The sequence below is a fragment of the Malaclemys terrapin genome, chromosome 9, assembly GCF_027887155.1.
Source record: "Malaclemys terrapin pileata isolate rMalTer1 chromosome 9, rMalTer1.hap1, whole genome shotgun sequence".
Classification (NCBI taxonomy): Eukaryota; Metazoa; Chordata; order Testudines; family Emydidae; genus Malaclemys; species Malaclemys terrapin.
In genome coordinates, this window is record NC_071513.1 from 77,212,592 (window position 1) to 77,232,026 (window position 19,435).

General features: G+C 38.3%; 1 long non-coding RNA gene across 1 annotated transcript; it reads left to right on the forward strand.

The window, feature by feature from the left end:
* Positions 1–5,393: 5,393 nt before the first annotated feature.
* LOC128843406 (uncharacterized) lies at positions 5,394–9,723 on the forward strand. Its single transcript, XR_008446262.1, has 2 exons — positions 5,394–5,679; positions 8,355–9,723. It is a non-coding gene; the product is annotated as an uncharacterized LOC128843406 (long non-coding RNA).
* Positions 9,724–19,435: the final 9,712 nt, after the last annotated feature.

Sequence of the window (19,435 nt, forward strand, 5' to 3'; positions counted from 1 at the left end):
CCTGATTTAGAGGATTCTCACTGTTATTAACATGGACAATAATTTACACTTACAGGTGGCATACTAGTTTTTTTTCTTGAGACTGGTCCTTAGCTTAGGTAAATCAAGATAGTTCAGCAGAAGTAATTGAAACTATGCTGATTTGCACTAGCTGAGATGTGGCCCACTTTTTCCAGCTTTCTTTGGTATATAAATAGTAACCTTTGGCATTTATGAGACACACTCACATAAATTACAGAGAAGACTTTATTTAATTAATCTTTTCTATGATTTTGAGTAGAAACTTTGCATTTATTATGAATTTTAACATTTATTTAAAGATTTTATTTCAAAAGACTTTGGTGAAGTAATTTTGCCTAATTATTGTCATTTTTTTACATTTATAGGGAAGTTTTTTTTCCCTGATGTAATGGAGTCCACTTCCCCCATCTGGTTATGCGTCTGCTACTTCAGTTTTCCCAATTCAGTTCCCAGAGAATGCATGCTGAAGACTCATGTGGTTCAAGTACATTCCATTCATGGCGTTTGACTTTTTAACAAAACAGTTTGGCTCAACAGAACATAAATCTTCCCAATAGACTTTCTTGTTCCTTCCCATCCCCAGGTACTGCTGCTTGACCTATCCTAAAGCTTCTTTTCCCATCTGAGTCTTCTATTCCCACTCCCTGCCTTTATCTCCTGCCATGCCTTCTGGTGCAGAAAGCCCCTTTCCAGGTACTTTCCTTGACCTTGTGTCTCCCACACCTGTCTAGGGTGGCTCCCTCTTAAAGGAAACACCACCTTCAGATTGTCATCACGTGATATTTGGTCACCTGACCCAACTGCCAGCCACAGCCATGAAACAGTGTGCTTGGACACATGCATGCATTCAAGGAACATCAGCATCATGTTACCCCTCCACATAGTCCTATAGAGCTTAAATCAGAGAAAAATAAATGAATACATCTATAAATTATAATCTTCAAAAGTAAGTATATATCTATTCATTATAGTGACTTAAGGCCAATTCTGAAATATACTCAGGTCCTCCTGAGATTTGTTGAGTGCCCAAAGCTACCAATGAAGTTGGAAATTCAAAGTATTTGTGATTGGACCCAAAATTAATAATTGGTAGCACCAATGTCTGACTCTTGTTTTTATTAGAGGACATAACATTGCAAAAAGGAGGTGGCAGCATTCATACAAGATATTTGGAAATTTTTGATTCTCCCTTCTCTATCTTTCTGATGAAAAAGATCTATACTGGTAATGTGCAAAGGGATGCACATATTTTCATAATTAAAGGGTCAAATTATGCAACTCTTTGGGATGAACAGTAACCGGAATAAAATACAACATGGTTTTACAAAAGGCAGATCATGCCAGACCAACCTGATCTCCTTCTTTGAGAAGATAACTGATTTTTTAGACAAAGGAAATGCAGTAGATCTCATCTACCTGAATTTCAGTAAGGCATTTGATACAGTTCCACATGGTAAATTATTAGTTAAATTGGAGAAAATGGGGATTAATATGAGAATTGCAAGGTGAATTAGGAACTGGTTAAAGGGGAAACTGCAATGGGTCATACTGAAATGTGAACGGTCAGGTTGAAAGGAAGGTTATTAGTGGAGTTCCTCAAAGATCAGTTTTGGAACCAATCTTATTTAACAGTTTTATTACTGATCTTGACAGAAAAAGTTGGAGTGTGCTAATAAAATTTGCAGATGACACAAAGTTGGGAGGTATAGCCAATATGACGGAGGACTGGAATGTCACACAAGAAGACCTGGATGACATTGAAAACTGGAGTAATAGAAATGAAATGAAATGTAATATTGCAAAGGGCAAGGTCATGCATTTAGGGACTAACAACAGGAATTTTTGCTATAAGCTGGGATCTTATCACTTGGAAGCAACAGAGGAGGAGAAAGACCTGGGTGTATTGGTTGATCACAGGATGACTATGAGCCGCCAATGTGATACAGCTGTGAAAAATGCTAATGCAGTCCTAGGATGCATCAGGTGAGGTATTTCCAGTAGACACAGGGAAGTGTTAGTACCATTATACAAGGCACTGGTGAAACCTCATCTGGAATACTGTATGCAATTATGGTCTCCCATGCTTAATAAAGATGAATTCAAACTGGAGGATCTACAGAGAGGGGCTACTAGGATTATCTGAAGAATGGAAAACCTACCTTATGAAAAGAGACTCAAAGATCTTGGCGTGTTTAGCCTAACCAAAGGAAGGCTCAGGGGTGATTTGATTGCTCTCTATATATTAGGGCTGTTGATTAATCGCAATTAAGTCATGCGATTAACTAAAGAAAATTAATCATGATTAAAACAATTAATCATGATTAATCGCAGTTTTAATCATACTGTTAAAAAGTAGAATACCAATTGAAATTTATTAAATATTTTTGGATGTTTTTCTACATTTTTAAGTATATTGATTTCAATTACAGCACAGAATACAAGGTGTACAGTTTTCACTCTATATTATTATATTTGATTACAAATATTTGCACTGTAAAAATAACAAAATAAATAGTATTTTTCAATTCACCTCCTACAAGTACTGTAGTGCAATCTCTTTATTGTGAAAGTGCAACTTACAAATCTAGATTTTTTTTGTTACATAACTAAACTCAAAAACAAAACAACGTAAAACTTTGATGGCTACAAGTCCACTCAGTCCTATTTCTTGTTCAACCAACCGCTAAGAGAAACAAGTTTGTTTACATTTACAGGAGATAATGCTGCCCGCTTCTTATTTACAATGTCACCTGAAAGTGAGAACAGGCATTCACATGGCGCTTTTGTAGCTGGCATTGCAAGGTATTTACATGCCAGATATGCTAAACATTCATATGCCCCTTCATGCTTCAGCAACCATTCCAGAGAACATGCTTCCATGCTGATGATGCTTGTTAAAAAAAAATGCATTAATTACTTAGTGACTGAACTCCTTGGGGGAGAATTGTATGTCTCCTGCTCTGTTTTACCTCCATTGTGCCATATATTTCATGTTATAGTAGTCTCGGATGATGACCCAGCACACGTTGTTCATTTTAAGAACACTTTCTCTGCAGATTTGACAAAACGCAAAGAAGGTACAATGTGAGATTTCTAAACATAGCTAAAGCACTCAACCCAAGGTTTAAGAATCTGAAGTGCCTTCCAAAATCTGAGAGGGATGAGGTGCGAGCATGCTTTCAGAAGTCTTAAAAGTGCAACACTCTGATGCGGAAACTACAGAACCCAAACCACCAAAAAAGAAAAACAACCTTCTGCTGGTGGCATCTGACTCAGATGATGAAAATGAACATGTGTCAGTTTGCACTGCTTTGGATCGTTATCAAGCAGAACCCGTCATCAGCATGGAAGCATGTCCTCTAGAATGGTGGTTGAAGCATGAAGGGACATATGAATCTTAAGCACATCTGGCATGTAAATACCTTGTGATGCCAGCTACAACAATGCCATGAGAACACCTGTTTTCACTTTCAGGTGACATTGTAAACAAGAAGCGGGCAGCATTATCTCCTGCAAATGTAAACAAACATGTTTGTCTGAGCAATTGGCTGAACAAGAAGTGGGACTGAGTGGACTTGTAGGTTCTAAAGTTTTACATTGTTTTATTTTTGAATGCAGTTTTCTTGTACATAATTCTACATTTGTAAGTTCAACTTTCATGATAAAGAGATTGCACTACAGTACTTGTATTAGGTGAATTGAAACTATTTTGTTTTTTACAGTGCAAATATTTGTAATCAAAAATAAATATAAAGTGAGCAGTGTATACTTTGTATTCTGTGTTGTAATTGAAAATGTAGAAAACATCCAAAAATATTTAAATAAATGGTTTTCTATTATTGTTTGACAGTGAAATTAATTTAAAAAAAAATTTTAATCGCTTGACAGCACTACTATAAATACATCAGAGGGATAAACACCAGGGAGGAAGAGGAGATATTTAAGTTAAGTGCCAATGTGGACCGAAGAACAAATGGATATAAACTAGCCATCAACAAGTTTAGGCTCGAAATTAGGCAAAGGTTTCTAAACATTGAAGGAGTGAAGTTCTGGAACAGCCTTCCAAGAGGAGCAAAAAACTAGCTGGTTTCAAGACTGAGCTTGGTAAGTTTATGATGGCATGTGGCCCACTGGCAACTGCAGGTAGCAAAAATCCCCAACAGCTGGAGATGGGACACTAGATGGGGAGGTCTCTGAGTTACTACAGAGAATTCTTTCCCAGGTGTGTGGCTGGTGTGTCTTGTCCATAGCCACGGTCTAGCTGATCACCATATTTGGAGTCAGGAAAGAATTTCCCCCTGGGCTAGATTGGCAGAGACCCTGAGGGTTTTTCACCTTCCTCTGCAAAATGGGGCATAGGTCATTTGCAGGTTTAAACTAGTGTAAATGATGAATTTTCTGTAACTTGAAGTCTTTAAATCATGATTTGAGGACTTAAGTAACTCATCCAAAGATTGTGGGTCTATTTCAGGAGTGGGTGGGTGAGATTTTGTGGCCTGCAATGTGCAGGAGGTCAGACTAGATTATCATGATGGTTCCTTCTGACCTTGAAATCTGTTCAAGTACTCACAGTGAGTTCATTTGTGTGACTCATGGTGAGTAAAGGTGCAGATTGGGCCCAAATTAGTATTGCAGTCTTAAAGAAAATAAGTATTTGAATCCAGATATAGGCTAAATATATACAGTAGATGACAAAGTTGATCATATACATTAGCAATATAGTCGTAGGCCATGGAACGTGAGAACAGTTCCTCCTACCTTCCCACCTATCAACAATCCTTTGAGATTGTCCTGAACCGAAATCCTGGATCCAAATAACCTCAAACTCTGCAGGAGTACAGAATCTGAACCCTGAATCCAGGTCTAAATTTTCAAATAGGGACCCTGTCTTCATAATGGTCAAGTCAAAGACCCAGATCTTAATCAATGTCATATTTTGAGGGCAGTTGGATGTGATTCAAAATCCAGGTCCTTATAAAAATTTTGCATTGTCTGCCATTATGCTACCCATTCACTTAGTTTTATTAGGTCCCTGCTGGACTAAAGTGTTAATTGTTAATGCCAGCTCAGTGCAGTGAATGAGATTATTATGCATATCTGCAAAATAGGATATGATTGGGTTTGGACATTTTTAAGATGCTAAGAAAGAAGAAAGAACTGTACCCTGAGCCAAAGTCACCACTACTGAACACTATTTTAAATAAAATAAGTATTAAACATTTTTTTAAAACATGTTCAGTTATTGCAATCCTCTTTTTACTTCTTGAATTATGTGTGGTTACATACACACAAACACTCACCCAGAGACAGAAACTTCTGTGGGTATAAATATTTCATTTCACAGCTAAGTTGCTGTGCTGCTTATACTGCCCTACTGTACGTTTCAGCAATTTTTCACTCAAGTGGACAGCATGCAATTTTCAACTTTCTCAGGGCAGCAGTAATTTGTACTCCCCCTTTTTTATGATTTTTTCAAAGCCTTTTTGATGAATATGCCCATTATTCATCTTAGAGCTAGATTGGACCATTTAGCAGCCTAACTTTCTTCCCCTTTTGGAGTTGAACATCTCTTAGGAGCTTAAAAGTGAAGAAGAGTTCACCGCATTAGCCACATTCGGGAGCGGAAACACAACTTTAATGGATGTCACACAAAAAAAGGTAAATAGAAAAAAATGTTCCATATTTTCCTTGAGTAAATATAATATGAATTGTATGGAAATAAGCCAAAATTTTTTCATCATTAGGGGTCTTAGTCTTTATAAATAGGACTCAGGCATAGCAAACAAGGTTTCCCATGTCTTTAATCCTAATCCCAACATATAAACTACATTCTCAGTGGAGCAGTTAATGATATATTGACTAAACACGGCCAAAGTTGTTGGCTTTTATTTTTTTACTTCATTCTATAATATCTATTCTCAGATTTAAATGTCAGTCTCCTTTTCTGTCTCCCTTGCATTGAAACAACATACAGTCACTGGTCTTCCTATTGACTGATGCCAGTGTCAAGTGTAATGGGTTTTTGTGAGGTAAACACCTGTCCACTAAAAGTTAGGACCCTCAACTTGTTTAAAATAGGTTAGGGAACAGCCATCAGATGGTAGTGAGTGAGCTGGAGCATTTTAAAATGGCCTAATTTTCAGAAAGTGCTCAGCACCCATGCTCTGAAAATCAGGCTAATTGAAAGTGTCTCAGGTTGGCACTCACAAATTAAAGTACTCAAAATCACCAGTCACTTTTGAAAATCTTGGCCTCACTGCAGCATCTGCATAATTTGGTGGAGCATTTTGTATCCCATGACTGTAAAGGGAAAGAGAGAAAATCTGTGCCCTATAAGTCATTCTGCAGCAGTTACACCTGAATGAATTTGCCTCTATGGGTTTTGATGACACATAAATTAAGACAGCCACTGGACAGATTTAAACTACATCCTGTATACTCTCTTTGTCTAGTCTTCAGTGTTTCCTCTCTTTTGACATTTTTTTTAAACTTTTCACTTTTTTCTGCTGTTTTTACACTGTTCTAATAAGTTCTATTGCCCCTTCTTGTCTGTCACCATCCCATGTTTGGGGGAGTGCAACCCTCAACTGTACAATGGTGCAGAATGGCCTTGAGGAGTCAAGAGGCAATAGGAAACATTACTTCACCCACTGTTTAACTAGAGAAAGCAAGCATGTCAGTTCTTTGGCATAAAAGATGTGAAAGTGCTATGGGATCCTTTTTTTTCTTTTTTCAGTTTTTTTCTTTTTTAGTGTTCCCATGCTATACGTGTGATGTGCATTACTAGCCGATTAGAAGTGACATCAATTAGTCACTTTTCTATGGTTTTGGTGGAAAATAAAAATGAGCTCCTGTACACAAAAATCTCAAATTCATCTGTGTTGCCTAGGGATCTTTTCCCTCGCAATATCAGTTATCAGTTTAATATAATATTGTTGACTTAACAATGATGTATTTCAGGCTGAAGGCAGAAATGCATTTTGCATTAATAAATTGTTTTGAAATGGATTTAAGGAATATTTCATTACATAAGAGAGGCAGCTATAAAACATATTTGGTGGTCTTTCAATCATTGCTACCTGTGGTCTATTTGTGGGGATGGCATTTATCAGAGTGGCAGGAAATATTAAACAAGTGATAGACAGTTATTAGTTCTCCTAAAACAGAAGTCCTCATACCTTATACTCCTACGCCATGGGAAAAATTCACTTGGTATTTTCTTTCTGGCAACTGTTCTGCTGTTCATAATTTGATGGAAAATTGATTAATCACACATTTAACTCAATGCAAGATCTTCTGCACTGTAATAAATTATGGCCATTAATCAATAAGTACAAAGTAATTCCAGGAGCCTGGAGACATGCTGGTTTCTAATAGAAAAACTTGTGCTTAGGCCTTTCTGCCAGTGACCACTTCATCTGAGGTATTTTGCACCTGCCTCAATCCAATTAGATGACATAATTAATGAATCTCAATGCACTTGATAATTTGTTATACAAAAGAAAGAATGTTTTGGCATATCCATTAAATCCTGATGTACAACACTTTGCAAGGAGAGAAGGTGAACGAGGAAGAATAGAAGCTTAGGATGGATAGCTTAAAGATCAAGTATGAATGTGGAAAGCCCTGTTTAGTACATGGAAGTGAGTATGCAAATTCAATTTAACTTAAAACAAAAGTACACACATTTCCTTCTCTTCTAGATAAAGAGAAGCTAACCATGTTTAAAAACTTCCATGACATCTTGTTCTTTTTATGAAAAATTAAATGGTATGATTAGAGTAAGTATTCAGGAAGTATTATTTCCCAGGCAATCTAATCAATGTTTCCTTGGTTAAGTATCAGTTACAGTTTTACATATCTCAGTCCTTTTGCACCTGTTATATGCAGCTAACAAATAGGCACTCGATAGATTTCAGTGAGAGAAAGCGTGTGAAGATAAAAAGAAAACCAGTCTGCTGCTAATTCTGTCACTAGGAGACGCCATGAGCAGATTTTGTTTAGAGACTTTGAAAAACAATTAGCTAAGGATTATAGGACTAAAAGGCCTTTACTAGCTGTACCTGGAAAATACTTTGCCCATTTAATGCCTTCTAAGCTGTCATTGTGCTTGAACTTCAGTTCTAGTGATTAATGAAAAGCTTCAGGGCACAGCTAGAAGCTAAAGTCTCAATTATGAAAAAGCAGTAACTAGTTTAATGTGCTGATGCTTTTATACTTAAACTGACAGCTGTGAAAAATGGCAATATTTCCAATCATGCTTTAATAATTTATCATTAATTTATTGGCATGTCCAACATACTTTACTCCCACTGTTCTTTTTTTCCTTTTAGGCTCGTGGCATTTTGACATAGAAGAACAAAATCTGTTGTAAATCTCTAAGGAGGCTCTTCCTTTTTGTGACTGAGTGGCTATTGTTTCCAAGCCTTCAAATGTTATCAAACAGCCCACAGTTCATCAATAGAAATACAGTATAAGCATTTTTGTGGGCCAGATTCTTGCCTGGAGTAAATCAATGTAGCTCTATCAGTTTAAATTGAGCTATTCTGTGTCATACCAGCTGAGGATATTGACTTGTGTGATCTGAGGTAAACATGTTCATGAAGGCAATTTTTTCCTTGGCTCCAGAATGCCGTTTAGAGCTGGAGCAAGAACAGAAACGAAAGTTCTAAATCAAAGTCTGAAAGTTCTAAATCAAAACTTAAAATTTAGAAAGAAGTTCTTTTGAAAAATAGAGCCAGACTCTCTGCTGGAATAAATTGGCATAGTTCCACTGAAGTAAATGGAAATGGTGGCATGTTTCACAGCAAACAATTGTAATCAATGAAGCTAATCAATCTATACCAACTGAGGATCTGACCCTTTATATTTATATTAATATATTGGACTTCTTTTTTGTTTCAGTATTTAAAGTTTCCTCTCCCTTGTTTATTTCCTACAAAAATGGAGCTGGTCAAATAGTACAAATTTGTGAATATTTGCATGCTGAGTTTGGTCTGCTATGGTTCATGGAATCCCATTATATGTCATTCGTGACTATTCCAATGTGTGCTGTGTATTATAACAATATCATAAATATGGAAATATTTGAAAATTCTAGTATGCATAATTGATAAGTTGTCTGAAAATTTGTACCAGAAGTTAATACTTCCTTATTCTGCCTTTGATATTCCCCTGTTTACAAAGTTTACAAAGTTTTAATCATCCAATCAAGGATTTGACCCAATCCTCCATTTTTGTACAAAAGTAGCAAGTTCTGCAATGGTTTATTCTTACATACTTTGACCAGTTCATTGAAGTCCCAGGTCTCAGCAGATGCTATTGTTATTAATAGGAATTGATGGTTGCTGAGCATTTTTGAAAATCTCACTACTTAATTTAGGTACCAAAATGTGAGCTGAGCTCTCTCAATAATCTGGCCTCTGTTGTGGGTGCTAGATCCTAAATTTAATGGTAATGTGGTCAAACACTGGGAAAAGTTTTCTGAATAAATTATTCTGAATTGTTTGAAGCAAACAAAAATTGTTTATTTGGATATTGTTTAACTATCTACAGAGTTGGTTGAATAGTGGAAACAGGTATATAAGGATAGATTATTCAACAATTGATGTAAAAATAATCAGAGTATTTGTGAGTGCTTTTTGACCAGTTCTATTAGTTGTACATTACACAGTACGCCATTAAAAATTACAAGGATATTTATTTCAAAGCATATTTATAAACAATTCAATTTTGAAAACAATAGCTGTGTTAATTTTTAATAGAGTTGTCAGCCAACTGCAACTTGTTGTGTTGTCTGATCAGAATATATTGTTGAAAGGCTGCAGCACACCTGATTTTGTTGACATAATGTATTACACATCAGAACAGTGTATGTGCCAAACCAAATTATATGCTCCATCTGCCAGGAGATTAGATAAAATGAGTTAGTCAATAACTACAGATGAAAAAAAGACATTTCTTAGAAAAAAATCTGCCTTCACTTGCCTGTGAATTAGGAAAAATATGTTCTGTTTCTTAATTCTGGGCTAAAGTTTGTAATAATTAGTCAGAATTTCAATTAATATCAATGGAATTTTTGAATGAACAAGCCCAGCTCCCACCGAAGTCAATGCACGTTTTAACATTAACTTCAATAAGACCAGGATAAGGAGTACGGGATTTGGTCCAACAGTAATACTTATATCTACTAGTAGTCATAGAAAGATTCAAGTCAGTGTTTTGTGAGTGAGTTCCTGAACGAGAAGGATATTTCAGTCCACATTACTTATCAGTTCAATAGTCCTCTGATGCAATATGTGACAGAGTCTACTCCAATGTAGCATATGGACTGGTCTGGCCAAACAGAGGAGTCTATTTTGACTCACCTAGGTGCACTTCTGCCTACCATTGCCAGTGGATGTACTGTTATGATAAATACCATTTCTCAGATCACTTAGCTCCTAGTCTGAGGCTTGATTATAGCAGTTCAAGGAAGTATGCAAAGTTATTCCAGCTACTAAATGGGGGAACTCTACTAATTAGTATAGGATAGTTTACTGTCAAGTATAGGATCATCTTCTGAATTTAACCCCCTACATAGTTAGAGTGACTGGTAATTTGGACAAACTTCACAGAGCTCTTATTGGATTAGGACCAGATTCTGCAAATAATTACTCATGCTGTGGAGCACCAGCGTTGCCAGCATTTGTGATTTTATTGCAAATGTCATGGTATTTGGTGTTTTCTTAAAGCCCCAGCTCCTGGAATCATATGATTATGTGAGAATCACAGCTTTCATTAAGAAAAATAAAAAGTAAATTTCTACCCCTCATGGTTGTAAGAAAAAGCTTGGAAAATGTGACTCCTAAAGCCTCAACATAAAAAGAACCCAAAATGTAACTTTTTAAATAATCTGATGAGGTCTGATCCATAATTTTTCAGTTTGGGGTTGCAATACCGTGGCATTTACATGAGTAGTCCCATTAATGTTGCTTAGACTACTCATGTAAGTGCTACTTAATATGAGGACTGCAGAATCTGGTGTTCAGAGGGCTCTTACTTAGCTCATCTGGTTGAGTTGTGCTGCTGGACTAGTTCAGTTCTTTGCTGTGGTAATGTGTAGGACTGACAACTTAGTCCCCAAGGGACCAATCTTGCAAAATACTAGGTACCTACTGAAAGATGCTTTGTTAGGGGCACTAAGCACTTTCTCAGATTAGGCCCTAAATGGGGATCTATGAAACTGGTTATGCCCAATTTGCTATCTAGTGATCAGACACTATATCTGAAGAGATCTCTAACATACAGAACTGAGAATAAGTGTGATAATTGGCTTGAATTTCATATAGGACAAATTCTGCCTGGCCTTTATGTGGAGTTCATTGTAGGACTTGGGCACAAATGGAACTTTAGCCTCCAGTGCTTTCAACATAAGGGCCAAGCAGAATTGTACCTTCTGTGTTACAGTAACTCATGTATTATTTACAGGGCCATCAGAACGTCACATGTCTAATTCCATATATGGAAGTAGACATGTAGTAACATATACATAAGGAGATACAGTATATGTATGCATATATATATATATATATATATATAAACCTTCAAATATACAAGACACAAATTTCATGTTTGTCATCTTAAACATTTTCCTTAAGTCTAAGCCTTTTCCACATATACCTGTGCTTTATCTCTCCCTCACTGAGCCCATATTTTCTAAAAATAATCTATCCCTTGTAAGATACAGTACCTCCTCCGATGCTGCTGAAATGGATAAGAATATTGTCCATTCTGCAATAGAAGGATTTATCTCATTTTTCTTCTGACTTAAAGTGTTATTTTTAGCTGTTATTAATGCTACTTTAATCCAAATGTTATTTGCAGAGGAAGCACCCAGATATTCTTTAGTCATTTAATACATAGAGATCTGGGGAATGCTGTAAAACCAGACTGTAGTGGGGTGGCTGCCCCACTCCCTGAATTTGGGCTGCAGCAGGCCAGTGGGCCTGCACAGACAGGGAGCCAATCAGGGAAGGCCTTACAGGGAGCCAATCATGGCCCAGATTGGAGGCAGCCAATAAGGCCAGGCTCAGCCCTATAAAAGGCTGCTCAGGAAGAGCAGCAAGGAGTCTGTCCCAGGCCTTTTTGACAGGGGAAGGTCTGTCTCCAGGCTGGGATACTAGCACCTGGGACAGCACAGTGCTGGGCAGGCCCAGGGGAGCAGAGGGTAACTCCAGCCGGGAGTCTGTCAGGCTGCAGGCCCTGAAGGGAAAGGCCTAGCCGGTGCGAGGGGCCGAAGGGGAAGCAGACCAGGGAGGTGGACAGACAGAAGGAGAGAAGGAGGGCAGGACGGCTGCCACTAGAGGGTCCCTGGGTTGGGACCCAGAGTATTGGGCGGGCCTGGGTCCCCCCCCTTTGCCTTGCACCTGGCCGATGGAGTGGCCATCTAGAGCTGCACCAACCCCCTGCCAAGAGGGGAGTGACTTTAAGGGTGCAGTTGGCCACATCAGCCAGGACGCAGAGAGGCAGCTGATTGATTCCTCTCCCCTCCCCCCCCCCCCCGGAAGGGGGCGAGGATGGACCAAGGGGCACTGCCAGAGGGCAGTGGCTCGAAGAGGACGCCACGAGCTTGGGAGCAACGCGGGTCCGGACACGCCAACTGAAGGTGAGACGACGGACGGGACACCACCAGGAGGGGCCGATCCACTGGACAGAGCTAATTCCTGAGACAACCAGTAGGAGGCACCAGGTGGTAAGTCCCAACCCCATCACACAGACCTATAAACTCTTTGATAGGGCTGAGTATTTTCTGTCCAAATTCATATCCCTTTCAATGGGGATAGTTATGATTGTGACTCTGAACTTAAACATGTAAAAAAGAGTGACTTGAGTGCAATATGGAGATATAGAGAAATATAGTTTATGGATGTTATTCATCACAGTGTGAATCAGGATCTCTTCTGAAGTAGAAAACATTTATTGGCAGTCAGTGCTCCTCAGCCGCTAGACTCTTTTGGGTTGCATGCATCTAATCAGAGTGACCCCTGTCTGCTATGTCCATATCCCCTCCCCAGCCAGCACTATGCACTTTTGGAGCAATGTTGCCTGTTTGCAGGGTCCCCAAGTGAACAATGAGCGCCACTGTAAACTGCTATCTTGGTACTTTTTCTATTACCAGCGGACTCTGCATCTTCGGTTATTCCAGAGAAAACTGGCTTAGCTGAGGGCATATGACTTCAAAACACTACATAGTATAAATGTAAGGAATGAAAATGGACAGTGCCAGCAAATACCTAAAGATGTGCTCCTTGTGCTTGCAGACTAGTAGAGTCAGTGGAAGTATTTACATGAATAAGGCAAGCAGGACTGAGCCAAAAATGTGTTTTGATATCATTTGTGGAAGTACAAAAAGAAAGGATGGTATTTCCAGGACTGACTTGCCTGGCTGGTATCATAATATTCCAAAGTAGCACCACTTTCTAAAAGTTTTGTAGCATTATGAATGCCCATAAGTACATTACTATGTGGAAAACAAACTATCCATCTTGGGTAAAATGTTCACAAATTCCTAAGTGATGTATGAGCCCAAGTCCCATTTTTAATAGTAACTTAGGAGCCGAAGGCACACTGAAAGTCAATAGGTGAGTATGACAATTTTATCCCTTATCCACAGCATGTTTGGAAGTTCCCAAATGTTTGTGAGATAACCCCACCTTTAAGAAATGGAAATGCAGATTGGGTCTGATCTAAAGCACATAAAAGCCTTTTCAAGGTGTCTTTTCACTAATCAGTGGGTTTTGGACCAAACCAATGATCATTACTGATGATTAGAAGTGAGAGACACAGAATAAATATAATCAGGGTGGTGGCCTGGTCATGATTAAAAGAAAGACTTGGCACTTTAAATCATACTAATTGGAGGGCTATATACTACCTTGGGAGGAGCAAGGGTCCCAGGAACTGCAATTGTGGGGCGCGTCACTATGTGGAAGAAATCTCCTTGCTCTGTCCTCCCGGCTGTAAGGGACAGGCACAATCTGGTCCTAAAGGGTAAGCAGTTTAGTTCATAGCATGCCTTATGTGACAAGACAAAGGATGAAGCATCAGCCACACAGCTCAATTCTGGCAGCCTTTCTCAAGATGAGTAGTCCTCACTCAGTGGGACTACTTGCCTGATTCCTGTCCCTACACACACACAGCCTTTTGGGCAACATGTTCCCTGTGGGGAGCACCTTGGAAGCAGCCCTGTGGTCCCTCAATTGCAGGGGCTGCATGTCTGATTGAACTTACACAAACAGTTCAAAGTGGGGAGAGATGGAGGTGGGCTCCTTATTCTCTCTCACCCGCCAGCCCCATGCATGGCCAGAATCTAGCTTTTAAAAGCTAACTGTGTGTATGTAAAGAAGATGATATCTGTCTGTCCTTGTGCAAGTTTCTTCATGAGGTTGATAGATTTCCATTCCATACGGCTAAATGCAGTGCCTTGCATGGTGCCAAGTATCAGAGGGGTAGCCGTGTTAGTCTGGATCTGTAAAAAGCAACAGAAAGTCCTGTGGCACCTTTAAGACTAACAGATATATTGGAGCATAAGCTTTCATGGGTGAATGCCCACTTCGTCAGATGCATGTGTGTATGTAATAATCTCTGCAATCCTATCTGAATTCCTTCTGGAAACATTGTCTCTCCTGAGAAGTTTACCCAGCTTGCCTTGGAGTATTTTATGTTGACACTCTGAAATGAGAGGTCTTATACTGCTTATGTGGCTCACAAACATTTATTACATGGTAATAAGACTTCCTTAAAAATCAAAGCTTTTAAAATCAGGCAAGGCAGTTATACTCTACAATAGTGGGTCACTCTTAGTTGAAATGGCAGTGTTGTAAAATTAGAAAATATCTCTAAATATGGATGGGACTATCTAAATATCCAGAGGTTCTGAGATAATACTGGTTTCAGAGTAGCAGCCGTGTTAGTCTGTATCCGCAAAAAGAACAGGAGTACTTGTGGCACCTTAGAGATTAACAAATTTATTAGAGCATAAGCTTTCGCCCACATTCTAAGTAGTCCACGAAAGCTTATGCTCTAATAAATTTGTTAGTCTCTAAGGTGCCACAAGTAATCCTGTTATTTTTGAGATTATACTGTATATATTCTGTCGTATTACAGATGCACTTACAGTACTGGGGCAGTGTGATGGGAAGATCAAATTTTAAATGTTTAGGACAGGAGGAAACCAGAGCTTTCATTTGATAGATGCACTTTAGGTGGCTAACAACTGGGAAAGTTATCTCTGAGTTTTGATAATCAGTCTCTACCTTTTAGGATGGCAGATCTGTTTCTTATGCATTCTCTTTAATGTGAAAAAGATTCAGATTTTCATTCTCTGCCCTACATACTCAGGTTAGAGAGAACATCCTATTTTTATAGCTTTGAAGCCAAAAGTTTGTGCAGAGGCTGATTTCTTCACAAATCATTCTCAGAATTTTTTTCCCCAAAGGGAGCCCCATCTATTCCCCCTAATATCTACTTTAAAAGAAAGGGATAACACAACTAAGAAGACTGAATTTCACCTGTCAAAGGGCAGTGTGAATATTATTCCGTCCTTGTGGTAACAGCTGGCATTACTGAAACTATTGCCCAAATAGAAAAAAGTGGTCCTTGAAAATGATTCAGTGAATTGCAGAATAACTGGAAAAAATAAACATATTTTTAACTAGAAAAAAGCCTCTGTGTTCTTTTTCCTCTACGTGTGGCTGCATTGTTTTAAGTTTGAATGTAGCCTGTGACAGCTGAATAAGGCTTTATTTATTACAAACAGTTTGGTTCAAGAACTCATGGAAAGCACATTTGTATCTACTTTGTTACAAATGCTGACCACATTCTGATTTAGACAAAGTGCTAAAGGGATTAAAGGCACAAACATCTGCCTGGAACAAATGGCTGCAAACACTAGACACGTGTTTTGCTCCCATTGGAGCTCATCAGCACAAATCCTGTTTCTTGGGTAGGTTTAGACACTCAGTGTCAGGGTAGCTCAGTATTTTATCGTAAATAGTGAAATAAGAAGGCATTTTCCCCACAGATTTGTTGCAAAGACTTTTGGGGAACTCATCTGGGAAGCTTGTCTTGGGATCACTTTTAATATTTCATTGCAGACTTTAGAAGGAAATTGTTTCATTTATGTAAACACAGTGCAGGATAATAACATTGTTTTATAGTGCTGTGTAAAACAAGTAAGTCATACAGATTTATACTTTGAGGGCTCTGTTAGTAGTTAATCTGCTGCTGACCACCTGCGGAGGAGGACTGGAAGAGTTGTCTTTTGATCTCTTTTGTGAAATGACCTTTCAGGTTGAAAAAAATATAAAAGAAAATAGATGTGGATGAACCTTAAAAGGTTTGGTACAACTATTCTGTTTGGAACTATTTGGTCCTTTAAAAAAAGTTGATATAGGACATTAAATGTATGAAAAAGGGTAACATCTGTCTTTTAGGTCAAGAAGGATCATCACACATTAATGTAACTCAGCCAACTTCTTACAGGTCACTGAGACACATTGCTGATCTGTTAAAGTAATTTGTAAAAATTCTGTATTCTCAAAGAAGCCTAAAGAAACAAAATGTCAATGGAGATAGAATGTAATTTTAACTTCTTGTAATTCTTCTATACTTATTACTTTTCCTAGAGGCTACTGCCTAGTTGCAGCATTCCTATGTATTACATACAATAGACAGTGCTTCTTATAACATCTGCATCTGGTCTTTTGTAATCAGTTTCTGGCCTTTTCCTTATGTAGGTGTAAGAGATATTTTACAAGGACTGGTAGAAGGACATAATCAACTTAATGTAAATCTATTTGAACAGAAAGGGCCACAGTTAAACCCATTTAATAAAAGTCCAAATTTTCAATTCCATCTTAATTGCACCAGCAAATTTTGAAGATTCATCTGTGCCACCAAAACAGAAATTTAACTTAGTCATTTTGCACAGGCATAAGTGATCACATAAGGCTTGTGCTGGCAGAGAGTAGGCTTTCAACCTCTGAATGGATCAGGTGCATATTTTGGATATGTTCAGACTTCCTTTTTTTATAATGCTGAATTTCTTTGACTTATTGTAACAATACAGTGCCGCCTCTTGAAGTTTCACATGTCTGAATATCAACAGGCATACTTCTTGTATTACTTTAATCAACTGAACATCCAGGAGGTATCTCGAATCCCCTGAAGGACTTCATGCTGACAATAATATCTGCTTCAGCTCTATATGTGGACTTGAAAAGGTGCAAATTAAGCAGCATTATTTTCTTTTTTTAACTCTGCTCTTTTGAGAGTTCACACTGAATAAAGGATTTTGCCCAGACCAACAGTAATTTTTTCTAAAGCACCTAAGTCCAGTTTCCAAAGTTGATGTAGGCACTTAGGCACCTAAGCCACTTAGATGCTTTTGAAGATGGGATATAGGTACTTTTGAAAAATGTACCCCAAATCTCCTTTATGGAATGCTGGATCCAAATTTTCCTGAGCATGCTCAAAAATCAAGCAAGCCATGTACACTACATTACGCCCACTGATGTCCCCTCAGGATCATAAAGTAATGTCTTTTGGGGGGATAGTTACACACAACTTGAGATATAAATTGCATCCTTTTTAGTTGAGTATTTTCTGTGTGCTAGATGGCTCAAAATCCTTTGGCAGTCTTAAAATACCTTCAAATATTCAAAACAAGCAAGTACTTTATGCACATTGCTTCCTACTGAAACTCTAAATTTAAATCATGACTATTTGCATTTCCAGGCATTTGAGTCTCAATGGTATTACTGGCAATAATGCCGTTACTATGGCTTATCTTAAGAAGTATTGCAAGTGAAAGGCAGTATTCTTAGGAGTGCTAACCCCTTACTCCCACTCCCCCCCAAAAACCCTTTTCTAGCTCCCAGTATTGACCATAATCAAAGGTATTTGGGGGATATCTTTTGACAGCATGGGGATTTAGTTCTAGATCATTTTTATTTTTTTCATACCATAAGAGAGAAATTTATTTATAAGACTGAAGGTGCATTGGATTCTAAGCATTTTTACTGGAGCAGAGAGAGTAACAAATAATTTAATCTGAACAAAGTTTTTAAGATTCTCTGGAATTTAAATATTTCCCAAGTTCTCCCAAGACTTCTGTTTACTGTATAGTTCAATACATGCTAACCAGTGGAAATTAGAGATGTACCAGGTGCTATATAACTCACACCTGGTTGTGTGCAATGGATGATCTGAAATTGCACATGCGACAGAGGAAGGATGAGGTACCAGAGGACTACAGAAGGACAAACATAATACTTATTTTTAAAAAGTGATTTTAAAACCTTAAAAACAGGAATAAAAAAGGACCTGGAGAATTATAAACCAGTCAGCCTAACTTCGATACCTGGAAAGACACTAGAACAAATTATTAAAGAATCAGTTTGTAAGTACCTGGAGGAAAATAGAGTTATAAGGAATAACCAGCATGAATTTGTCAAGAACACATCATGCCAAACCAACCTATTTTCCTTTTTTGACAGGGTTATTGGCCTGGGGGATGGAGGGAAGGAGTAGATGTGATATATGTTGATTTTAGTAAGGCTTTTGACACTGTCCCACATGACAGTCTCATAAGCAAACTAGGGAAATGCGGTCTAGATGAAATTACTATATAGTGGGTGTACAATTGGTGGATATGACCATATTCAAAGAGTAATTATAAGTGGTTAGTGGTGAAACTGGGAGGGCATATCTAGTGGGGTTCCACAGGGGCCATTCCTGAGTCCAGTGAGACAAAGGAGATAATTTTTCCACTGTACTCAGCCCTGGTGAGGTTCAGATGGAGTACAGGGTCCAATTCTGTGTGCTCTGCTTTAGGTAAGATATGGAGAAGTAGGAGAGTCCAGAGGAGAGCAACAAATACGATAAAAGGTTTAGAAATGTTAAAAAAATGAGCAAGTTTAGATTTGAGAAAAGAAGACTGAGGGAGGACCTCATAACAGTCTTCAGATATGTAAAGAGCTGTTATAGAGAGGATGGTGATCAATTGTCCATGCCCACTGAAGGTAAGACAAGAAGTAATGGGATTAGTCTGCAGCAAGGGCCGTTTAGGTTAGATATTAGGAAAAACTTTGTAACTGTAAGGATAGTCAAGCTCTGGAATAGGCTTCCAAGGGAGGTTGTGGAATCCCCATCATTAGAGGTTTGTAAGAACAGGTTGGACATCCACTTGTCAGGGATAATCTGTGTTTACTTGCTCCCACCTCAGGGAGCTGGACTTGATGACTTCTTGAGGTCCCTTCCAGCCCTGCATTTCTATGGTTCTGTTTTACCAATATTTGGTTGTGCTCAGTATGTGTCTGAAATTGAACACTATTTGCAATTAAAGTGAGGCAATAATTACCCACAAAATATC